The sequence below is a fragment of the Protomyctophum parallelum genome (assembly GCF_964188405.1).
Source record: "Protomyctophum parallelum genome assembly, chromosome: 3".
Classification (NCBI taxonomy): Eukaryota; Metazoa; Chordata; class Actinopteri; order Myctophiformes; family Myctophidae; genus Protomyctophum; species Protomyctophum parallelum.
Genome location: NC_139698.1, coordinates 18741689 through 18764247, shown reverse-complemented (window position 1 = coordinate 18764247; position 22559 = coordinate 18741689). Strand labels below are relative to the sequence as shown.

Below are 22559 nucleotides of genomic sequence, written 5' to 3'. Positions count from 1 at the left end.
TGTTTTTACACTTGCTGAAAATAGCCGATCTACAAGCTCACTGCGGCGCGTTGTGAGCTTGTAGATCCGCTATTTTCAGCATGCGCAACAATTGTAAATTCAATTACTTATACTGGATCTCTTGTCCTCTATAGTCCCTTCCTAACATTTTAGTCTAGTTTTTATTTGTTGACGAAATTGTCAGTACATTTAGTCTTAGTTTCAGTCATCATAGCTTACCGTAGTTTTCATTTAGTTTCCATTTCGTTTTCGTCAGTGAAAAAAGGTAGTCGACGAACATTTCTCGTCTTAGTTTTAGTCGACGAAATCAACACTGGCGAGGACCAGTTATACAGTATGAAGGTGAGAGATTGAAAATGGATGAAGAGATGAGAACTGAGTAAGCGTTAGGGTTGCGGTTACTGAAAGGGATTTATTTTTGTTAAGGTTGATTAGAATGAGATTAGTGGATATGAGTCATATTGGATGTTTCAGAGAAACGTGGTCATCATTTATACATCCCCCCCCATGACACGCACGTTATATAAAACATGAAATAAAAATAAAATCAAGGCATGGCATGGCTCCAATTTAAATGTATAAATGTATCCTAGGTATTGTTTTATTTGAATGTGTAGTTTCTTTATACCAGCAGAGATGAAGCCCACATCACATTTTACACATTTTTTATGTAAAAGTAAAAGAATCACACCCGTGTGATGTGAGGGGCGCTCTTATCATCTTACAACATTGAGGTGGGAATTCAGCATAGCTTGGAGCAGTATAATAGACAATACAACGACTCAAACCTCCCTTCCCGCTGTACCGCATCAGCCCGATCGGCATCGCCACTAGAAAATATTCAGGGGAGAAGCGCCTGGTCATAGACCTCTCCTCCCCCCACAACTCACACATCCCCAGCATCAACAGCCTCATCCCCAGTCACGACTTATCCATGCAGTACCACACCGTCAACCACGCCATCAACGGTTTTATGCTAATGTTATGCACATTTATAATAATAATTAAAATAATATTTATAAATTAATAATTTACATTTAATTTGGGGGATACCTTTCACAATAATAAATGCACATGTTCTAGACATTCTAATGATCACAAAAAGGGTTAAAGGTCAAAGGTCATTAAAGAATTGTTAAAATTACAGAGATTTTGAAGTTGTGTGAATTTGTAGTGAGCTATCGTGTCTCAGGCCTTACTGTAGTGAGCTATCGTGTCTGCCTCAGGCCTTACTGTAGTGAGCTATCGTGTGCAATTAAAATAAATATGTTGACCAAAAGCACCGCTGGGGCTTGCAGGGTTATTGTCACATCACAGCCTGGTTTACGAGGTAAAAAAGTGGATGAAATTTGTTTTCGTGCATAGCATACAATACAGTAGTTCTCATCGTAATAAAATAAATAAAGGGAAGGGGTTTGCAAGTGGAAAGGAGATCAGAGAAAAAAAAGGAAAAAAAAACATATTTAAACTTTTCACAGTACCTGAGATAAGATATCAGATTATAAAAGGTGTGTGAGCATAGCATCAGACGTATAATGTGCATACTTATGTTATGGGCATTAATTGAGGTGAAAAATAGGAAAAACACACACAAAAAACATTGTACAAGGGATTAAGGTGCAAAATGCCAGTGCGTGTCAACCGATATGAGACGGCAGTAAAAAATTGTTTGGGACGCCATTTGCAAAAGACAATTATTTATTCAAATGTACGAATGTAAAGTGTATTTGTCTCACCAGCAACTAACTACACGCACTGCATAAATCAAGATGATGGTGAAGATAGTTCCCTTGTTTCTACAAAACTGTCGGACCGACAGTGAACTGAGAAAAAGAGAAAGTGAAATGTCAGCCATATGTACATATGTGTACCGTACAACGTGTATATTATGAACCTGAATAAAGTGCTGTCGGTACTGTAATGTCTAATCACTAGCAACACGAGCAGTTATGGTGAAGAAAGGGAACTTGACTGACTAGACTCCCCTGACGGGGGCATGCCTATACCTATGTTCCCTCAGCCCTATGTTCCCTCAGCCCTAGTATGTTCTCCCATTTCAAAACCGACCCTATGTTCCCTCAGCCCTATGTTCCCTCAATCCGATAAGTGAAGTGTAATAAATGTAATAGTGTAATGAGTATATATTTTTTTCTCGTCTCGTCCTTTTTTCTCGTCTCACCACGCATCTAAATCAAGGAAGCAGGCACGACTGCAATTAATCTTAATGTCTTTTATCGGGTGCACGGTCTGGGAAGACTCCATCGCCACTAGGGGGCGCAAAAAGGCCCTGACTGCCAGTTTCAATATATTTATTAATTTAATTTTAATTTTTATATTTCTTCTTCAAAAAAACTAAACGTTATACACGTTTTAAAAGGCGTTAATGGCGTTGTTGGCGCTGTGGGAGTTGATAAAAAAGAAGTTAATTAAACAAGAGAATACCAGCACTCACGGAACTGTCCTTAAAGGAACTTTATTGTTTTGATTTCCCAGAGTATAATTTTTCAGTTCCTTGTTCCTTGTATATATATCTTTTTTTACCTTCCTTGTCTGGTTAAATTTGGTAATGTGTAAAAAGGCCGAGTCACACTTGTTGTTCACAGCACACACCTGACAAAAGATATGAAATATTCAGACTGTACATGAACAAGACATCTCCCTTCAGGAAGGGTATGGTTATTTGTGACATGGGGTACCAGAGCTAAAGGAAACCCTATTACTAAAGTATGGCTTTCCCGGTGGATTGTGCAGGAGGCCATCCAACTGGCTTATGCCAGTACAGGGTTTCAGCCTCCTGAAGGCCTTAGGACCCAGGATGCTGCCATACCCTGCGTAGAGCAGGGTATGCTCTGCTGTGGGCCTCTGCTGGTAGAATCTAAAGCAGCAGCATCAAATATTTGCAAGAAAAACAAAATAGGTCAAAATGGGCATATTGTTTTACAGCCCAATAAATCGTCTTCCATTGGCCTTCAATTGAGAGTTGAGTGATTGACAGCTGACATGACAAGCCTCTATTATGGGTCTCAGGGCTGCTGAGTACCTCATTAACAAAACTGAACCTGAATAAACAGGGATAAAGACGGAGCAATGAGTGTTGCTTTTCTTTCCAGAATGTAACTGAGGGGAACCGGAAGCTTCGCTCCTTATATTGGGACCCCAGAGAACCTGGGCTAGAACAAACGTTCCGTCCTCACTGCATGTTACACTTTGCTAGTGCAATTAATTCACAGTATTAATTGTAAACCTTCATAAAACGAAATTATTAAATAATTAAACAGACTCTTAAAACACATTAAGTTGGGTCACACTCTCCTGGTGAGATTTACTCAACATTGGGACTAATATTTGTCAGCCCCAGAGCCTATAGAAGGCTCTGCTCAGCCCTCTGGCCCCGTGAGGTGCACTGGCTTTTGACCAATGACAGCTCCTCTGCGGTGGATGCATTTTAAATCAATTAATGAAGTTTATTATTTACTTTCTAATTTGTTTTCTCCATGTCCGTTGAAGAAAACATGAAGTTAAGAGATTGGGGCATATCATCCAATGGATTAAAATAACGAAAGGAAAGAGACAAATATACGTTTTGTGGGTTTGAAATTCTTGCTTTTTGGTGCAGAGACAGACCGACACGGCTTGGACCCATAAAGATATTATAAGACACAAAGTTAAGAAACAAAATGGCTAGTTCAATCACATTGGAAGTGGCTCGGGAGGCATCCTTTGGTTAGACAAGGTTGGTGAGGGGTGCGTTAAAACGACCGGATTAAGGTTGGTGAGGGGTGTGCTAAGGGTTAGGTTAGGTCTAGGTGTGCTGTCCCGTGGGAGGTTAGGTTAGGGTGAGGGTTTGAGATGGTTAACATCGGTAGACAACTTGACTGTGTGTGTTTGTCTTGATTTGTGAGTTCTCTTGGCACAGTACCATGGGTGTGTACGCAACAAAACCATGCTGCTTCTATGCAACGACTGGTATGAAAAACATTGTTGAAGCTGAGAATTAATGTGGTTGACACGCACTGTAGGAGGAGAAGATGAGTTCAGATATGTACCAGTGCCACTGTCTGCTATTTTGTTTAAAGCTGCATTACACCTCAAGCAGACTGTAATTATGAAACCTTTTAATTAATTGTCTGGTTTGGGTGTTATTTTGTTCATAAAGTGCATTTTAAAATAAGTCACTTAGAAGTTCTACAGGCTAAACTAGTTTTGTTTGTCAACGTAGCTTAAATAGTTGGTGTCAGTCCATTAAGGTGTGTACTGTACTCTATGTTCATGTGAGACAACTATGCAATGGAAACATACCTGAGATTCAAAACAGATAATTAAGTATGAGTGATTCATGAAGGCCGGAATGCAGTGTCAATAGTAGTTTCATTAGGGTCAAACGTTCACTGGAGTTCACTGTGTTGTTGTGGAGCATTTGCTATAACAAAGTAGATGGACTAGACCCCAGTAGTGTCATTGCTGTAACTTGGTATCTGTAATGTGTTATCTGTAATAGTGGCAGCGGTGGCCGAGTGGATTGCGGAGCAGGCTAGATATCGGAAGGTCGCCAGTTCGAATCAGCGGTCCGACACGTTAAAATTACCACCGTTGAAGTGCCCTTGGACAAGGCATTGAACCACTACCATGAAATGCTCCATGTGGGCCTGGCTGTAAACAAGTATCTGATGCTTAGTCCAGTTACCCTTGGTAAACTTGATTTACCAGAACGCATTTCTTCTTCTCTTCTGTTCTGTTGCTGCAGGGTGAACTACTGTATGGGTAGCATTATAGTATAATTGATGCCTTACAGCACCCCCCCCTTTTGGAATGAGGGGACATATAGGGCTTAGGTAACATAGGGGCCGGGCTGATGGAACATAGGGCTGAGGGAACATATAGGGCTGAGGTAACATAGGGCTGAGGGAACATAGGGCTGAGGGAACTTGGGTACGGTCCCAGACTGACCACTGCTAGACTTTAGGTGAACTGAGAGGGGGGGAAAAAGGATCTGAACTCCCAGTAGTGGTTTACAATGTCTGGCAAACGTATAGTTCTCACCAGACTTGAAAAAACTTTTAGGTCATGCATTAAAAACGTTGCTCACTATAGAGTATACAGAAGGAAGGCGCAGGCCGGGGACAACCATGAAGGACCGCAAAACGAAATATTTAGGTGATTCTTGAGACTGTCTGGGACACTAGGCAGATAAGAGTCTTCGGGGGGCCTTATAATTGCTCTGGGCCCCTGCAGGTATAGTCTTATACTTTGCCTGCTAAAAATATAGCTCTGTATGTGTGATATCGTCTTGGTTCAGTTCATAAAATGATCGAAGGTTCTGGCATATGGTTGGGTAGGAAACATACTGGTTGACAAGAGGCACCGTTGAAGTGCCCTTGGACAAGGCATTGAACCACTACCATGAAATGCTCCATGTGGGCCTGGCTGTAAACAAGTATCTGATGCTTAGTCCAGTTACCCTTGGTAAACTTGATTTACCAGAACGCATTTCTTCTTCTCTTCTGTTCTGTTGCTGCAGGGTGAACTACTGTATGGGTAGCATTATAGTATAATTGATGCCTTACAGCGCCCCCCCCCTTGTCTGTTTTGGAATGAGGGGACATATAGGGCTTAGGTAACATAGGGCTGATGGAACATAGGGCTGAGGGAACATATAGGGCTGAGGTAACATAGGGCTGAGGGAACATAGGGCTGAGGGAACTTGGGTACGGTCCCAGACTGACCACTGCTAGACTTTAGGTGAACTGAGAGGGGGGGAAAAAGGATCTGAACTCCCAGTAGTGGTTTACAATGTCTGGCAAACGTATAGTTCTCACCAGACTTGAAAAAACTTTTAGGTCATGCATTAAAAACGTTGCTCACTATAGAGTATACAGAAGGAAGGCGCAGGCTGGGGACAACCATGAAGGACCGCAAAACGAAATATTTAGGTGATTCTTGAGACTGTCTGGGACACTAGGCAGATAAGAGTCTTCGGGGGGCCTTATAATTGCTCTGGGCCCCTGCAGGTATAGTCTTATACTTTGCCTGCTAAAAATATAGCTCTGTATGTGTGATATCGTCTTGGTTCAGTTCATGAAATGATCGAAGGTTCTGGCATATGGTTGGGTAGGAAACATACTGGTTGACAAGAGGCATTGCATGAATATCAAACAGAAATTTGTGCTCGGATATTGCTACACACCTGTAGCAATATTGGCACACCCGTTTAGGTTTGCAGTATATACCATCTTTACAGCTTTATGCATGCGCATACCCCCTATATGGGTGCATTAAGGGACTAAGGGTAGACCATGATAGAGTAGTAGTGTGAGGGGGGCGGTCTTTTTTATGTTTTCTTTTTCTACAGGAAGTAGAGAAGAGAGAAGAGCCATTGGTGCAGCTTGTAACGCCTATTGTTGTAAACCAATGTGAAATTGAAGCTGCTGTCACTTGGGCTTTGAGCACCTTTTGGTGCATCATGGCTAGAGTCAACAATAACTCAAATGGATACAAAATCTTAGCAAGTTGATTGGAAAGAAGGTAAAAAAAAGGGTAATTTTCTGTCTTCTTGTGTACAATCTACATTTTACAAAAGCATTTTTATAGTTTTTAGAATTTATTTTAGATTTGCTTTATTATAATATATATTTTTAAGATGTCTTTTGGGGATTTTATTTGGATAGCACAGTGACGATTGACATGACAAAGGGAGAGAGAGACTGCATCTGAAACTACTTTAGACCAAATTTCTTTCAGGTTGGACAGTGAACAAAGAGATAGTAGGTGGTAGAGAGACACCTTGTGTAAATTACTGTGCATTACAGTGCCATGGATCAGAATAAAACATATGGGGCAGCAGCTGTGGGAATATAACATAATGAAATCTTACAAAAAACTGTAGTCGGGTAGAGGTAGTCCAAATAATTACTTAGTAAGAGTAAGAAAGTAACTAACTATCGAAAGACCACTCAAGTACTTACTTCACAATCTGTTTAAATAACCAGAAGGTAATTGAAATGTATAAAATATGAAACTAGCAATGCTTGTCCAATAGGCTGACGTCTCTCTGAGTGAATCAACCAAATAGAAAATCGGTAAAATAAAAATAAAATGCTAGCGGAATGTAGCCAAATCATTGGATTTTTACAAATATTTTACTCCTAAATAACTACTCTACTATTGAGAGAGGCACGTGATGCAGCGCTACGTAAATTGCACGTTGCACGTATCGGCAGCCATGATTCGCTATCATCCGACGGTTGCAATGGAACTCAACATTGATGGAAAAGTATGTGTAGATGTATCCACATTTGTGCTAAAATGGTTTATTACTAAAGTGCTTGCTATTATCATAGTTGTTCATATAGCTGCATGCATTAATTATTGTATGTACTTAGTTTGACATAGTTTGCTACTTGTGAAACGAGTTATGGAGGATGACATATCATGTTAGCATGTTAGCAGCAAGCTCCTCTTTCTCGCTATAGGCCTACTGCTGAAATATGTTCGGACAAAAACTCAATATGGTTTAGCTATACTGTTTAGCTATACTTTAGCTATGGCTCAAGATGAAATTCAAAGCATATTGGTAAGTTTAGGTGTGCTATGCTGCCACTAGCCTTGCCGTTAAGGCGCATTGATACTTCAAAAATGTCTGTGTACATCCCTGCGCTAGTTGGTATGTGGTCAGGCTTTAGGCCTATAGCTCAGGGAAGAGGATACCCCTTAGTCCTTTGTGGACACCAGCAGAGGCATGACATTAAGCCTATGACAGTGCATTAATACAAAACAAAATACTTTTCATACTGCAGGTTCCAGTGCAATGCGTTGACAATCCTAATGGAATTCCTGGCGTGGTGGTGGATGGAAAGAACACATTTCCCCTGCCTCCGCCGGTGAGTTTGCCGCATTTCAATTACACAATCAAGCTCTCAAAAATAAGTCTCTTGTGTAATTCAGTGTTAATCTTGTTTACTAACTAGGCAGAGAATGCGTCGCTGACACTGACACCCTTTAATAAAGGCCAGGGACATTTCAGGTAAAAGGCATACCATACTGTAGGCTATACTTCTTGTAATTATTAATTGTATATATTGATATGGTAATTTTACACTGTAATACAGTAGTTGTCCCTAAATGCATCCTCTGTTCATCCGTAGCTCAGTAAGACCATTCCAATTCCCTTGGTATAAAGATGAAGACACTGCTATGGAGACCGACTGCTGCTCAGGTGATGAAGAGATGGCCATGGAGACTGACTAACCAGGTTGAGCATTTTGTGCATCATCATGTGCCTCTTTTGAACACCATATACATATGTCACATATACTGTACTGGTTTCTATAACATTGTTTTCCCTTGGAGGAGCCCCCACTTCTTACATCTGAAAAGGCTGAGAGACCCCACCACATGTTTTAACCGTTTCATTCTGGACAGGAACCCCATTTTGGTGTTTTAAGCATTATGTTATGCTTTAGCTGTTGAAAAATAGAAGATCTACAAGCTCATAGTGCGGTACCGTCCGAGTGCATGCCATGCTCCGAGCTTGTGGGCTCTAAATCATGAAAATGTGGCGCAAATCTTTGAGTATATTATAGAAGCGAACATTTTTAACTCAAATCTTTGCTTCTGGGGGGTGCCTGGAACAACATATTTTCAGATGGGGGTCCGCGGCCAAATACAGATAATTCCCGGGGTCCTTGACATGCAAAAGGTTGAGCACCTCTGACATAGAAACATAGGTTTTTCAGAAAACCTTTAAAAAGCCAATCAAGTTCTTGTGAGCTTGTGGATTGCCAATGTTTCTGAAACTCTGTTTCTGAAACTCTTTGAAAGATATTTTAACAATGCTTCACAGTGAGTGAGTTGCATAGTGTATGGGATTTAGCTATGAATTTTGTGCTGCATGTTTAAAATGTTGCATTAACCCCACCCACCTGATCTTTGCCAATTAACCACCTATAGGGGCCCGGACCGTAGATTGGGAAATAACTGAAGAACAATGCAATCACATTATGTAATATTGCAACTATATCCTGTCCTATACTTGAAATACTATAGATTTGCTCAATCTCTTCCGTTCAGGGAAACAGAGGTGTGCACTAAGGCATGAAGATTGACAAGCTCTGCATGCCATATACGACTGTGGCTCAAGAGGTAGAGCAGGTCGTCCAATGATCCATGGGTCGGCGGTTCGAATCCCGGCTCCTCCTGTCTACATGTCGAAGTGTCCTTGGGCAAGACACTGAACCCCAAATTGCTCCCGATGTGCTGGTTGGTACCTTGCATGGCTTCCGCCGCAATCGGTGCATGAATGTGTGTGTGAATGGGTGAATGTAATGCACAATCTATGTAAAGCGCCTTGGATAAAGGCTCTATATAAATGCACCATTTACCATTTATATACTGACACGTCATGAATGAATAACCCTACTGTAGGGTTCAAGTGGTTTCATATTGGCTTTTTAACCTTTTTGTTATGAATAAAGTACCCTGATTTTGCAGCCGCCCTCTCCTTTTTTTTGCCTTTTTTGAGTGCTCGGATTGCTCCTATATTCATCCTAGAAGCACCAACCACCAAAGTGTTTAACTCAACGGGATATGTTCTCTTTTTTTGGTTTCATATTAGAATTGAAAATTGGCTAGATTTAAACGGTCATATCAATGTTTACATTGATATAAGGTAGGGTACAGTAAGTGACATTTTTTGGTTAAAACAAAAAAATATTTTGTTAAAAGGTTAAATCGCTATATTCTGATGGTAATCATTGCTATAGTGTTTGTTCAATTAATTCTTTAATACACAGAAAATGCCCAACATTTTCTGCTAGGTGACACGATTTCAGCCAATCAGGAGAGAGTAGCCATTTATCAGCTTAATGATTTAGTGTTCCGGTTCCAATTGTGTCTGCTCATTTCTTTGTGTCATCACTTAGGGCGACCAATGATCCAATGATACATGGGTTTGGCGGTTCGAATGCCGGCTCCTTCTGCTCCTACATGTGTGAAGTGTCCTTGGGCAAGACGCTGAACCACAAATTGCTCCCGATGTGCTGGTTGGTACCTTGCATGGCTTCCGTGGCAATCGGTGTATATGAATGTGTGTGAATGGGTGAATGTAATGCACTATGTAATAATAGTGCCTTGGATAAAGGCGCTATATAAATGCACCATGTACCATTTTATGTACAATCCACTTAAACAATCTGTATCCTGAACTGTGTTCTCTATCCTGATTGGATAAAATTGGTATCCGAACCTGAAAATGCATTTTCCTTTTAACCTATTCAGGGCGGGAACCCCTTTTCGTGTTTTAAGCATTATGTTATACTTTTGCTGTTGAAAAATAGCAGATCTACAAGCTCATAGTGCTTGTACTATGACCCCACTATTTTTGAAAAATCGTGAAAATGTGCCACAAATCTTTGAATATATATTTCACAGCAAACGTTCTTAACTAAAAATCATTGCTTCTGGGGGGTCCCTGGAACTACATATGTTCCTTAACATGGAAAAGGTTGACATAGAAAGGTTTTTCAGAATACTGATTTAGAAGGCATTTGTAGAATCATCGTCCTCAGGTCTATAAAAAACTTTAGAGACAAGACTCCTGTTGCTGAACCAACACTCAGTCTATAGCAATGAGTACTATCACAATATAGAGCATTTTAGCACTGATTTTAACCCAAGAAAATCACTGACCCTACCTTTAAATATCGTCATCACCCCCGTGGATGTAGTGTGATTTCTAAGCCCAACTAATGACAAATGACTCCATTATAATTGGTGCAAGAGCTCCATCTACTGGCAGAGCTGACCAGAGCCTTTTGTGTTGCTTCTGGAGAACCGTGGGTCCGACCGACTCGATACCTGGCACTGCACTCCCTGCGGGCGTGTGGAACGCGTGTGTCGAATGTGAAGTCGGTGGGTCAAACGGTCCTCGAGTTACGTGCATTACAACCGTACGCAGAGATGTGGCGCATTTAGGATTGCATATTTCATAGTGTGTAGTAAAGTATACATATAAATAGCTTATATACTGTACACTACAGGTCTCTATCATTGACAAGCCGCCTATGATCGGTACTCCAGCTACAATTCCTATTAGAAAACTATTTTATGGAACAGCACAAAATCCGTACAATTGTAATGTGTGCGACTTTCTGTGGTCAAATCCAACGTATTTGTTGTGGGTGTGCGCATGTACTGTATACTGTATGTGTGTGGGGTGGGGTGGGGGTGGTATGTTGTCCCTCCCTGCCTCTCTCATTCCCCTGAGTTCTGACACCAATCCAATTATGCTGTGGCCTTTTGTAACTGTGTGTGTACTGTGTGCGTGCGTGCATGCGTGCGTGTGGAAGACGGCAGCGCTGTGCCTGGACACCCACCTCGCTCGCCACTTCTGCCCACTGGCCCTGCCCTGGGCTGCCCACAGGATGCCATCCCCCGCTTTGATGCCCTGACACACACACACACACACACACACACACACACACACACACACACACACACACACACACACGCACAGTGAGGATGTCCTCAGAAGATCCTATGATGTTTTTTAAGGCCTCAAGGCTCCATGGGTTTAGTCTTGTCTGGAGGGTCCTGTTATTAAAGGCCCAATCGGGCGATCAGATCTCTGTGCTGTCAGATGAAAATAGATTGCCTGCCAGCGAGAGAGAGAGAGAGAGAGAGAGAGAGAGAGAGGGAGACAAATGGGCTTCAGGGACAGGAAGTAAACCCAAATTATGAACATTGGTTCGTTGCTGGAATCGGTGTGTACGCTCTAACTTCTTCCCCAAACACAAAAAACAAGTGTCTGCTAAATGAAAGAGAATACTGTTCATATGAACAGTTTTACTTTAAAAAGAAAAACCTTAAAAAAGTTAAAATAGCCGACAAGTTCACAACGTGTAGATCGGCTATAGTTGAACTATTTTAGACGTTTATTTTTTTGGCAAATATGTTTAGAGATAAGGGATATGGGTGGCGCAAGATATGGCCCATAATATGCCAGTCAATCTAAGATTTGACCCAAAATAAATTGCAATAGTGCAACTTTTTAATGATTCTTAGCGTCATGCAAATAACAAATAATAAAAATCACACCAGTGTGAAGTGAGGGGCGCTAATATATTAAAGGGATTGTGACATTAAAAAAAAGGTTTTGGAATTGTTCTTGTTTTTTTAGGTTTTCTAATCTCAATTGCACCCAAAAAACATGAACTTTTAACATTCAGTAGATTTTCTGTGATCTGGGTTTTTTCTGGCTCAAACAGGTGCTCTGATTTGCCGGCAGTAAGTGACATCACTTACTGCAAATCCCATATGGGATTTGCCAGCAGATGTCACTGTTTCACTGTGTTGCCTGTTTTCATTGTAGCTCAAAAGGCCCAAAAATCCCCAAAGAAAACTTCAGACCACAGAAAATCCACTGAATGTTCAAAGTTCAGGTTTTTTGGGTGTAATTGAGGTCATAAAACCTAAAATAAAAAAAAATAAAAAAAAAAAATGAAAATGAATGTCCTAAAACCTTTAAAGTCTAACTCATGTTGATTAGGTGATGTAATGGTGATGTAAAACAAACGGTGCCAACACAAACATCAAACGCCTTTAACAATAGAGACAATATATGACGTAAATGTCACATTATGACGTACATTTTCCCTTCATTGTCAATACGTTTACAAAACAAACATTAAACCTGTGTATAGGAAGGGCTGGTGCCCCTCAAAAATAAGATTATTATATAAATTGTGGATCATGGTAAATTCAGGGGTTGTAAGTTGGGGTACCATTGAAATCCTATAAGGCAAAAAAAAGTTATGCTTTAAAACCCATTTTGGGCGGGAACCCCTTTTGGTGTTAGCATTATGTTATGCTTTAGCTATTGAAAAATAGCAGATCTACAAGCTCATAGCGTGGCACGCTACGAGCTTGTAGGTCTGCTATTTTGAAAAATCTAAGAACGACTGACATAGAAACATAGCTTTTACAGAAAACTGGGTTAAGTAGCATGTGACATGTCAAACTAGGGGTTATCCATGATTCTGAATCAATTGCAAGCATTGCTTTTGCATGAAAAACATTCCTTCGGCCTAAAACGGCCATAGCCGTCTTCACAAAATGTGATGAGGTCAGCACATTTGGGCAACAATTTTACCCAATTAAATGGGTTTTCTTTCCTGATTGGATGAAATGCAAATGGTTACCCACCTTAAAATGGATGTTGTGTTTACTAAAGAGCACTAACAGACAGGCAGATCCTGTTTCTGAACAATCTTCTCTTTTATTTAAAAAAGTCTGGTAAAGAAAACATTAGCAGATATTGTAACCCTATAAACCAGTTCATGCTCGCCCATGCCCACTCATAAGTCATTACTACTACAGTGATTCTCAAGATCTTCGAGGAGCATCTAAGCCAGTGGTTCCCAAAGTGGGGTCCGGGGACCCCCAGGGCCGGGTCCTTGAGGGAGTTCCAGGGGGTCCCCAGCTAAATGATAGTTTGGAACCAGATGGACCCTAATGGGTCTGTAACTCTGAGAGTGTACAAGCAGTGGTGGAAAGTAACTAAGTAATTGTACTTAAGTACAATTTTGAGAATTTCCAATGTCCAGTACTTTTACTTCTACTCCACTACATCTCAGAGCCAAAAAAAATACTTTTACTCCACTACAATGATATGAAAACTTTAGTTGCTAGTTGGAGATTTTCTTTTTTTTTTAAACATACATTGACCACTTCAACCCCATACATTTCGGCCATTTGAAAATAGCCGATCTACAAGCTTCCATTTGTACACTTTCAGAGCGGGGGTCCCGAGACATTGCCCTTAAGCATTTCCGGGGGTCCCCGGCCAAGAACGTTGTAGACTAATATGCATGTCACACTGGGGGGGGGGGGGGGGGGGGGTCTTTGAAATTAAACGGGTTGAGAAGAATCACTGCTAGAGCCGTACAAATCTTCTCTTATGGGGGTCCCTGGGATATCTTTTCATATCTGCTGTCTAATTAATGGACCACTGATCTAAGCAGTCAACACTTGTAGACGACGGCTGGGTGTGTACAGTAGGCTACGGTATGTCCTCGGATGACTGTATATATCCATGCATTCCCATGCCTATACTCCACTCAGCTGTTGCTCTAAATAGGCTGTATCCCTCTCTCTGTCAAATGTACCTTGTCACATTCAGTCATTCAGAGCAGCAGTTTGCGCATCCTAATGGCCCATGTACGATGACACTCATAGATTATGTCCAGCCCACTCATCCAATCATCCCCAGGGTCATATATAGCTCACTGTATATCTACAGATAAGAGATATACAACATGTAAACGTGTTGCCCCCCCCCCGGAGCACCGCTCAAAAGGCGTTCCCGTCCAGAATGGGCTAACGTAAAGATAGGTTCAGTCAGACAACTCACGGATAGATTTTTTTTTTTTTTTTTAAGATATTTTTTTGCGGCTTACACCTTTTATTGATTTTTGAAGGGACAGACAGTCGGCTGACAGGAAACGGGAGAGAGATGGGGGGATGACATGCAGTAAAGGCCGTGTCGGGTCCGGGAGTCGAACCCGCGGCACACTGCGACTGGATTACCAGTCCGGTGCCCAGACCGTTACGCTACGGCCTGGGCCAACTCACGGATAGATTTAACCAATATTTATTATAGAATCAGAATACAAGTGTGCATATTATCTTGGCATCCGGCTCTGCTGCAGTTTTCTCCCTGCTCGGCACAATCAAACACCATCATTAAACACAAAGAGCAGGGAGAAAGATATACAATATCAACCCTCTATTTGGGAACAGAAATAACAGAGCCCACCGGTGGTGCTGGGGTGGCGGTGGGTCCAAACGTCACATAACAACCAGGAACCATGTGCAGAAGGAAGGCAGGAAGAAGCTTGCCGTCTAAGTGACCTTAAATACCCTGCCCAATTGGTCAGCTGATGACATGTGGGTCTTACAAACACTGTATACACCCACATGGTAATGCAGCATATTAACCCCTCGAATACATGTATGTCCCTTGAGCATATACTGTAGCATGAACCCGCTCAAGTATATCTGACTGAGCTAACTCTGCAAGCTGCATATCATTGTTTAGCGGTGACTTAAAGGAAGACGCTGATTTTTGCCAGCCTCAGCTCCATGGGCAGGGCATTCCAAAGCGTGCAGGTGCCCGGACTGGACCCACTTTCACGAGAGCCTCATCCGACGATTTAAGAAGGCAACGCCCCGGCCCAGGCCGTAGCGTAACGGTCTGGGCACCGGACTGGTAATCCAGTCGCAGTGTGCCGCGGGTTCGACTCCCGGACCCGACACGGCCTTTACTGCATGTCATCCCCCCATCTCTCTCCCGTTTCCTGTCAGCCTACTGTCTGTCCCTTCAAAAATCAATAAAAGGCGTAAGCCGCAAAAAAATATCTTAAAAAAAAAAAAAAAAGAAGGCAACGCCCTGGTTCATATGGGGGCAGCAGGGATTTGTAGCTGGGGGCCATTCCCCCTATTAGTAAAATCTTAAAATCTATTATATATGTTAATAGTCCGGAAGCTGAGTTCTGTACCAGTCGGAGGCGGGAAATAGATTTTTTTACAGAGGCCAGGCAGGAGTTACAGAAGTCCAAACGTGATGACATGAAAGCGTGAATTACCTTTTCAAGGTCTGCTGACAATACAGAGGGAAGTAGGGGTGCTGGGCACTCTTCCACTTGAGTAGCAGAGGGGGAGAAGGATATAGAAACAGTTGAGTATCATCGGCATAATAGTGATAAGATGGATTGTGAGCAAAGATGTCAGTGCCAAGAGATTTAGTGTACAGGGAGAAGAGGAGGGGGCCAAGTACAGATCCCTGTGGGACCCCAGTTAGGAGGATTCTGGGGGGATGAAAGCAAACCTTTCCAAGACACCTGGTAGGTCCAGTCTGTTAGGTATAGGAGAACCACTTTAGTGCCCGGCGATGCCTAAATCAGCTAGGCTAGGGTGTCTAGGAGCAGCTGGTGGTTCACTGTGTCAAATGCTGCTGATAGGTCTAGAAGAGGAATTAGGACTGCAGAGTGGGAGGCAGGTATAGTGCTTCTGTGACTGCAAGGAGTGCAGTTGCCGTGGACCAAACATGCACCCCATGTCACCTCTGTGGTTTCATTTCGGACTACCACTCCTACTGCTTCTACTATGAGTACTACTAATGGAAGTCATTATAATCTGAATTTATTTAAATTGACCGGCGATGATGAACGTACAGGATTGAACTGGATCACACTGACGATAGTTCACGAAGCCCTCTCCTCTCTCTATTACTGTCAAACAGTCATAGAAGACGACACACATCTCCTCCCTTTCATCCTCTCTCATATCTCTCTCCATCTCCTTCACCCCTTCCTCTGCCTCCTGCTTCCATCCTTTCGTCTGTGAAAACGGGAAGTAAAACCATGACGCAATGCGTGCATCATATACTGTAGCAGTGATGTCCCCCATGGATGGACCAGTGAGATGGACACAAGATATTCCTTTAAAGTCCCGGATCATGGACACGTCCTCTACTCCTTATTCTGTCTAGAAAACACACACATACGCACATGTACACACATGTACACACACACACACACACACACACACACACACACACACACACACACACACACACACACACACACACACACACACACACACACACACACACACACACACAATTTGAAACGATTCCAGATTTACAAACTCACAATGCATGGCTGACGAGACGTGTTGTGAGCTTGTATGCATTTTTTTGCTATTTTGGGGAGAAAGAAAAAGTATAACTGAAACAGTTGCACTGCATACATGCCTCCACCCGGTATTGGATTGTTCTATAGACCTTGTAGTATAGTGTAACAGGTTAAGGGTCAGTACACACCAACACCTTCTACATCAGAATCAGAATAAGCTTTATTGTCACATCGCAGATTTACAGAAGTAAATAAGTGTGTGAAATTATTTTTTGTGCATCGTTCCCATCGTATCGTCGTTTTCCGTAGAAATGTGTCAGTCCTCATAAAGTAGACTGACACATTTGTAATCCGTGCAGTACAGTACAGTATAGGTCCATCAGGAAGAGCAAAGCAGAAATAAAATCCTCCGGCGATGTACTGTACTGACTCTCATGCCCTAAACAGTAACACACCCACCCATACCTCAGTGCCTTCCAGTCAGACGTACGTCAGTCAGCCACCATACACGGCAGCAACACACACAGTCACGCCCCACCCAGGGTGTCTGCACAGTTCCGGGCTGTGCATGGGGGGCAATTAGCACTAATGACAGGAAGCTTGTTAACGTTATCTGCTGCCGCGGAGGCTGGCATTCACAGACCCTGGCCGGTCACGTACTAAGAGAGGGAGGGAGGGGGGGTTGTCAGAGAGAAGGCAAGGCTGCTATACCCACTATCATACTGTGTCATGGAAGGTCAAGTGTATGTACTGTATGTATGTACTGTACCCATTCTTGAGATAAGGGACAAAACTTTTTTCAAACTAGACTTTTTTTTTTACATAAATAAGGCTCTTATGTGTGGGACATGTTTATTCCACTTTTGTCCCTCATCTCAAGAATGAGTGATGTATGATGTATATAATTCACCTTCGTGGTGATTAGCCACCTCCGCTTCACGTCAGTGGTTATTCACCCTGTTGGTGAATTCTCTCCCAACAATGTCCAGCTAGCCAGACATTATCGCTTACATAGTCTACCATGTTGCAGTATTCATATAGTACATAGTATGTTCATATACTACATTGTACGGATGCAAAGTACAGCTGTCTCTCAACAGATATCATTGACTTATCTTTTCTGTCTGTCTGTATTTTTTTCAGATCTTTTAATTGAATTTGAAAAGTTCTGAAGATAACATTTTCACATATGCTGTATAGGGCAGTCAGGATTCATGGTTAGACTTCTCATATAATTATGGCATTGACCTACTGTAACTGCTTACATTAGCGTTTGTTGACATTTCGGCCCTGACCTCGGCACACTGCCTCCTGTGTGTGTGTGTGTGTGTGTGTGTGTGTGTGTGTGTGTGTGTGTGTGTGTGTGTGTGTGTGTGTGTGTGTGTGTGTGTGTGTGTGTGTGTGTGTGTGTGTGTGTGTGTGTGTGTGTGTGTGTGTGTGTGTGTGTGTGTGTGTGTGTGTGCGCGCGTGCGAGAGGTTGTCATCAGGGAGAGCAAAAAGACTAAACAAAACAAATAGCAGAAATCCCTGAATGAGCCTCAGACACATCAGTCACGTACAAACACGCACACACGCCCGCCTGCACACACTCACACACACACACACACACACACACACGCACGCGCGCGCGGACGCGCAAGGCTAATCAAAGCTGTTTAGAAAGCTCATTTATCACAATAGCACTTCACGGGGTTACAAAGGAAATTAAAAACACTTGAAACAATCAGATAAAAAAAATCCCATCTCACATCCTGTGAGATTGTAGATTGGCTAATTTACCTATTTAGGGATTGTATGTTTATGTGAGGCTTTTTATATGTATTTATTATCGTCTATAATAATGACATGTCCCAAGTATAACAGGTTGAATGTGGTGGAGTAAAACGGAAATCATGCAAACAAACAAAAAAATGGTAAATGGTAAATGGTGCATTTTTATAGCGCTTTTATCCAAGGCACTTTACATAGATTTTGCATTACATTCACCCATTCACCGATTGCGGCAGAAGCCATGCAAGGTACCAACCAGCACATCGGGAGCAATTTGGGGTTCAGTGTCTTGCCCAAGGACACTTCGACATGTAGACAGGAGGAGCCGGGATTCGAACCGCCGACCCATGGATTATTGGACGACCTGCTCTACCTCCTGAGCCACAGTCGCCAAAAATACTACAATAATGAACATTAACAACTTTGAATTGGATATAGTTTTATGTTACAGTTAAACACCCGAAGTCCGCTATGCCGACGCACTGCCATAGAGCACCGAAGTCTGACGTCAATATCGGTAGAGGGCGCAAATCCACGGGTTCATGTACTTTTTATTTGCATTGTAATCCCCATAGGAGGATTTTAGAATGCTTCATATGAGAACTGTGTTTGAAAAATAACCAAATCATCCAGGCCGCTTCACGCATATGGATATGAAGAATCAACTGACTGAGAGAAAACGCTAATGTTACTGCTAATGAGTTTGTTACATTTTCGCTAGAAACAGACTGTATGAGTGACTGACTGTCGCAAACGATAGAGACACCTCCCTGACAATAACGCAGAGACAGCTTGTTTATTTTTGGACCACAATGCTTATAGTAGACGATATTAAGATCACCCCATGTTATTCTCCATAGAGAAATGACTTCCCTGAACATGGGGAATCAAGGGGATGAGCGAGTGACGTCAGGACTTGGGCACACTAATCCGACACGCTCAATACTAACCCCTGTCTCTAACCATAACCGCATCGGATTGTCACAGGGGAACGTTTGTTCAGGTGCATGGTGGCACAGTCGGTAGTGCTGTCACCTCGCTGTCACCTCACAGCTAGAAGGTCCTGGGTTCGATTCCCGTGTCATCAGTGCCCATACCCGAGGCAGGGTTGGCGAAAGGGCCTTTCTGTGTGGAGTTTGCATGTTCTTCCCGCGTCCCCTAGGGTACGTATACCTTCACAAAAAACATGAAGTAATCCTGGTCCCCCCCCCCTCCCTGTCAGGTGAAAAGAAGCAGCTTGGACTCCTCATGCATAGAAGGAAGCATGAGGTCAGTCCGCTGCAGGGTATTCCGTCCACACGATGTCCACATGATGGTAACATATTTTGGCAGGTCACCAATTTCACCATAATTTGACATGATGGAGTGACCGAGTGTGAGTGAGCGAGTGAGTGACCGATATTGTGGGTATTGGAATTTGACTATAGAAATAGAAAGGTAGACTCCTTCGGCTTCCTTCGGCTCTGCGGTGTGCGTTCTCAAGTGAGGGCAAGCGTCCCCGTTGGTGATTCACTAGTCTTGCGACTTGCGTAGCCTGCCAACTATTGCGATAGGCAACAATCTGGCAAGGTGAGACCAGAAGCTTCCACATGCGTCACCGAGCGGACGTCACGGGTCTTACAAGTCCCGGAAAAGACACGATGTGATTGATTGGCCAGTAATCACTTGAGTGGCAGCGTGGCGCAGGGTGCCTTCCGCACTTCCGGTGCACTTCCGTCCTCACGTCGATACATAATGGCTCCAACTAACATGCAGCGGCCAATGAGGCGTCTATTTTTTTTGTTCTACTAGTCCTTACCCGTTCTGATATATTTCAACTTGTATAATATATTTGTGTGTGTGTGTGTGTGTATGTGTGTGTTTTTTATGAATAAAAACAGCAGTATAACATTAAAGTATTCTTCCAAATGCATGGTAGGGAAACGTGTTCATGGCAAGAGCAAGGACCGCAACATTTACACTTATTAGCCCACAGAGCCCCATTTGAAAAGTATCAAGGACCCCCAGTTTGACATGCACCTATATATAGACAGTCGCACAGATCCAATTTGCAGGTGGATTTGCGTCCAAAACGGTCTCAATTGTGAGCTTTGGCTTGAGAGAACTCATGGCTTTTGCAACCTGTGATGTTGTGAGCTTGTAGATTGTGTGTGTGTGTGGCTTATGTTCAAGACAGTTGTATCTTGTGTTGTGTTTATAGCGTACTGAATACGGCCTCGCGATGACGCACGCGCACACATACGCACATGCGCACTCACAGCTTAAGTAGTTTACACACACACACACACATGCTCACAGCGAAAGTAGTCTGCACACACACACACAACCTCCGTGTTGGCTGGGGCGGTGTGAAAAAGGGTAGGTGCGTGGAAGAATGCGCTAGGGTCCTTGAGGCTATTCTTCGTGGCATGTTGTTTGTTGTATGTAGTAATTGTGTCGATGCGTAGGCTACTGTTGGGTCCGAGTTGTTTTCCTCGTGTGGGTCTGATGCATAGGTCTGATGCCTGCCTGGGGGCCGTGTGAAAAAGGGGAAGTGCATTGGAGAATGCAAGGGGAATGTTGCGCCGGAAACTGTGTCCCAGTATTAATCTGTGTCCTCCCAACATGCATTTCACTGGTGACACGTGATTTGCGGGGAGATGAGTTGTTCAGTACCCCCCTTGTGGCTGCGGGGGGTACTGCGCCCAATTCACTAATAAATTCATTATTAATAATGAATGTGTCAAATCGAAAAAAGGGCTTCGTTACGCCCTCCATATTCATATGGTCAATGCCTGTGTGAAAAGAGTGATTGGTGCAGGCAGTAAGGAGTTACGCCACTGTTTCTGACAGACAGACACTCACACACACACACACACACACACACACACACACACACACACACACACACACACACACACTCAGACATTCGGTTAATTATAGTATGATGTTCTCAGCTCCCTGTGATTACTAGTTTTCTCCTCCTGTGTGTTCACTTACTGTATGCAATGTATGCCTGTATTTTTTTATCTATTTCAACCCTCAGTTCCTTGTGTTCCCTGCTTGATTATAGATGCTGTTATGGTGTTTTGTTCCAGTCCTGTAACCATGTGTGTTTCTGGAGAATAAATCAGTGTTAATTTGACGTTCTCTGCTCCTGCCTGTCTGTTCTGCATTTGGGACCCACTTCTCTTGAGTCGAACTGTGACACTACCAAATTAGGTCAGTTTTTGGGGGAGCTGAAAATACATTGTACTATACAACCTGAGTAGACCAATGTAATGTCCAAATGGATCCAATGTACTTTTTAGACCTTTCACTGGTTAATATTTATAAAAAACCCACAGACAGACTTAACCACTTTTAACCTGCACCCCATTTTGGGCATGTTATTATAGTTAACATTGTTAAAATAGACTGAAACTGTCAAAATAAAACGTTCAAAAGTACGTACGGTAGCAAAAATTTATGTACAAACCTTTGTGTGACACTGTCATACAACAAAGTATAATATTGGACACACATTTATGGGAAAATAAAAACAACATATGAAGATGAAAACAAACAACAAAGCATTTATAGTGACCAACATAAAACACTAAGAAATGGTGTTTTATTGCAAATTTTAATTCCGCTAAAATCATTAGATGATTCTGATGAAGCGGAAGTTGTAATTTCAACCTGCGATAACTCATAGAATGATGTAACATTCCACCTAAAGGTTACATAGCAACGTGTGATACTGCACTTCACACAACACGATGGACGCCAGATCGGTTGCTGCTTGAAAAAGCTTTTGCGCCTCTACTCGTTGTATTGGGCTGTATTGACAGTAATAGAATGGCGCCTATATAGGGGATATACCTGGCTCACTGCGGTCAGGCCAACAGGAGGCGCTGAAAGTGTTTAATGGTACATGTTTCACCCACAGCTTCAAGTTCACCCACGTAACACGTTCACTGATTGAACTTGGTGAGTTGCAAAACACAGCTCACTACTGTCACGATCCCACTGGGGTTCAGGGGTCGAATGGCAAGATATTTAAAACATTTCAATTACATTTTGACACGGCCCCCAGAGCCGGAAGAGGCGTTTACGTTTATATGTCTGTCGGACTAGCCT

General features: G+C 42.6%; 1 long non-coding RNA gene across 1 annotated transcript; it reads left to right on the top strand.

Annotated features, from left to right (window-relative positions):
* Positions 1-7344: 7344 nt before the first annotated feature.
* Positions 7345-9362, top strand: LOC310855884. Its single transcript, XR_014569035.1, has 4 exons — positions 7345-7877; positions 7965-8020; positions 8142-8248; positions 9106-9362. It is a non-coding gene; the product is annotated as an uncharacterized lncRNA (long non-coding RNA).
* The last annotated feature ends 13197 nt before the right edge of the window (positions 9363-22559 follow it).